We start from the raw sequence: 3,573 nt of genomic DNA, 5'->3' as shown, positions 1-3,573 counted from the left end.
TCAGATTATATGTGTTAGTTGATCATTCTAATTGCATGGATTTGTCTCCTAATTGTTTATGATCATTAAATAATTAAAGTTAGGATTAATCACATCTTAGATTAAGTAATTAATAGTTAGAGTTAGGATTAATCACATCTTAGATTAAGTAATTAAAGCTAGTAACTTTAACTATGTTAGAGATCATAGTTAATCTTAATTTGTGCTCGGTTACACAACTTTATCATAGGAAAGTAACTACTATCATTCATAGTCCAATTTTTGCTTATTAACGATTTGGTGTTTAACTTGTGCATGATCATTGTTTGGTAATTCATAAATTGGTAAGGCCTAGATATTTGACCATAATAGCTAGTTAAAAAATTGGTAATCAATATAATCCATCCATTAGAAATCAACCATAGGAGAAGGTGAAATCGGATCTAAGCAGAAGTATTCTTTTAATTCTTGAAGTTAATTTGTTTTATTTATTTGCTTGGTTGTTAGTTGATAATAATTTCTTCTGATCTTGCAAAATCAGTAAACCCCCCCCCCCCAATCAAATTTTTTTTCTTAGTTTAATTAGAAGTAGTTAATTTATTTTATTGAATTTCGTTCCCTATGATCAACACCTGACTTACCTGAGCTATTTTATAATCTGACTAGGTACACTGCCTATAAGTGCATAGTTAGCAAATTAATTTAACTTATAAATTTAAGACTGATAGGTATATTTGTGCACATCATGTTTTTGGCGCCGTTGTCGGGGATCGGCTTATTTGATTTATAGTTTAGTTTCTTTTAGTTATTCGATCCTTTGTGGTGGAAAATCCGCAAAAAGTTATTTTTCTGCATTTGTTTTTCTTTCTGAACAACCACGTCGTTGTCATATTAACCACGTCGTGGTCTCGTCTCAGTTAATTTTTACTTTAGTGATTTTTATTCCTTTTACGCGTTTTTGTTTTATTTTGTTTTTATTGTCGGGAACTAAAACTCCAATCATGATTTATAACCCGGGGATCTAAAACTCCAATCGTTCCACCACTTCAAGATCCAGAATTAGCTTTTCACAAAAAGAAGAACAAGAAAGCCAACGAGTCAACAAACATTTTTCAATCGGAAAAAGGATTTGAAAGTTTCGAGTGGACGCCTGATAAGAACGGAATTGGATACGATCCAGAAACATCCACCGAAGAAAGCTCAGATGAAGAGATCAAAAGCGATGTAGAAGAGATGGTGAACATCACAAGAATGAATATGGGGGATTACAAGAAAACGATACATGAAGATAATATTCCAGGTCTTGTACCACTCGAGATACCAGCTAAAAGAAGTTTTGAGCTCAGGGGGCATATTCTATCAATGCTCAAGGATATACCTTTCACCGGGAAAGAGTATGAAGATGCATTCAAGCATATTGATGAAGTAAAGGACATTGAAAACTACTTCAATGTTCCAAACGTTCCAAGAGAATCTGTGTTACTTAGGATGCTTTCAGTGACATTTATCGGTGAAGACAAGGTTTGGTTGAAGTCATTTGCGCACGGATCCATTACTACGTGGGCAAATCTTCATGATGCTTTTATTGAGAAATTTAGTCCACCTTCGAAGATCTCAAAGCTCAAGAAAAAAATTGCTAATTTTCAAGAAGAGGTTGGGGAGTCATTATATGAAGCATGGTAGAGATACAAGGGTTTGCTTAGGAGTTGTCCTCAACATTATCTAAATGTCCAACAAGAAGTGTCTATTTTCTATGATGGAGTGAATTCCACAACTAGACAACTTCTTGACTCCCAAGGACCAATGATGAAGAAGGTACTCGCCGCTACTAAAGATTTATTGAAGAGTTCGCGAAGCACTCACGTGAGTATCACAACCCACGAGAGGATGTCAGTAGAGGAAAGGGAGATTGAGGGAACGAGAAGATGGTTGCGGTTTTGGAAAAGTTAGAGAATATGGACTGGAGGATGACAAAGATGGATCAATCTATCCATGCAATAAGAGTTGGTTGTGATAATTGTGGCAGGACACATTTGACTAAGGATTGTGATCTAGATGAGAATGGTAACCGAAAAGCACAAGTTATCTACTCGAGTGGTGATCGATATGATGAGGATTGGAGGAAGCCCAGAAAGGAGTGGTTGCCATATGAAGAGTACAAGAAACAAAAAGATGAAAAGTTTAGACAAACGGGACAAGGTTTCTACCAAAAAGAGAGACCACCACCCGAAAAGAAGATGGATTTTGAGTCGGTACTTCATAGGTTTATGGAAGCCTAAAAAACAAGGCATGATGCTACTGATGCTAATGTGATAAATCATCAAGCTTCCATCAAGAACATAGAGACTCAATTGGGGAAATTACCAACACTTGTTAATGAGAGATTACCACCTCGAAATCAAGACCAAAAATCACAACCTCATGTAATGGTGATCTACACCGAAGAAGAAGTTCATTCTGATCCGTTTATGATCCATGAAATAGCTACTATGCAGCCCGATTCATATTTGGAAGAAAAGAAGTTCAGAGCTAAAAGAGAAAAAGTGAGTCGTATTCTGATGATTCACCATGTCATAGTGACTCGACCACGTTATGGTAATGGGAAAATCAAAATTCTTCACTTTTAAATTCATATCATCCTCTTTTTCCATTTCCATCTCGAGCAATCAAGCATTTTATGGAGCCGGAACAAAGTAAGTTTATGGAACAAGTGCTCTCACTCTCGATAAACACCCCATTCCTCAAATCATGGCTAAGCTTCCAAAGTTTGCAAAATATGTTATGACTAGTAGGAAGAAGTTAGAAAAGGCATTAACCACAATGTTAAATGTGTTATGTTCAGTTGCGGTGATCAGTGGGTTACCAATCAAAATGGGAGATCTGGGCCAACTGAATTTGCCTTGTAAATTTGGCAATTATACTTTTGTAAATACTTTAGCCGATTCAAGGGAAAGCTTTAATCTAATGCCATATTCTTTCTATAAGAAGCTCGGTCTACCAAGACTCCAAGACATGAAGATGAAACTTAGAATGGCACATCACATAATCACCAACCCATGTGGAATTATTGAATATTTTTTGGTGAAGGTGGGAAAGTTTGTTTTTTCGGTTGATTTTGTGGTTCTCGACATGAAGGAAGATGAAGACCTTCCCATTATTTTGGGAAGACCATCTTTGAGTACCGCTACAGCTCTTGTTGATATCTACGACTCAAAGCTTACTCTACGTGTAAAAGATGAACCAATTACTTTTGAGATGAGTCCAAAAGTAAGTCATGAAAAGCCAAGAGATGAAATCTTAAAGATGGATGATATGGAAAAAGATCTTGATGAGCTAGTTGATATTGAAAAGATGATGGAAGAAGATTTGAAGATTTGGGAGAAGCCCCATGGTGACAAAGTCAAATATTCTAAACTAAGAGCCTCGGTTTTTATGACATTTAAGGTTATTGCATTTACTACACCTAAGGTTCAAAAGGAAGAAGCAAGAGATGATGTAAAAAACTACTTATATGAACAAGTTGAGATAATTGATGAAGACATGGGTGGGGAATCATAGGATCCCATAATGGTCAAGATGGAGTTAGACAAGGAA

General features: G+C 36.0%; 1 non-coding gene across 1 annotated transcript; it reads right to left on the bottom strand.

Annotated features, from left to right (window-relative positions):
* Positions 1 to 1,596: 1,596 nt before the first annotated feature.
* LOC145110259 (small nucleolar RNA R71) lies at positions 1,597 to 1,703 on the bottom strand. The gene has a single exon (XR_013709643.1). It is a non-coding gene; the product is annotated as a small nucleolar RNA R71 (small nucleolar RNA).
* Between the last annotated feature and the right edge of the window lie 1,870 nt (positions 1,704 to 3,573).

This window comes from Lactuca virosa, chromosome 4 (genome assembly GCF_052849685.1).
Source record: "Lactuca virosa cultivar CGN04683 chromosome 4, Lactuca_virosa_CGN04683_v6, whole genome shotgun sequence".
Lineage (NCBI taxonomy): Eukaryota > Viridiplantae > Streptophyta > Magnoliopsida > Asterales > Asteraceae > Lactuca > Lactuca virosa.
This window is presented reverse-complemented; position numbering and strand designations above follow the sequence as displayed.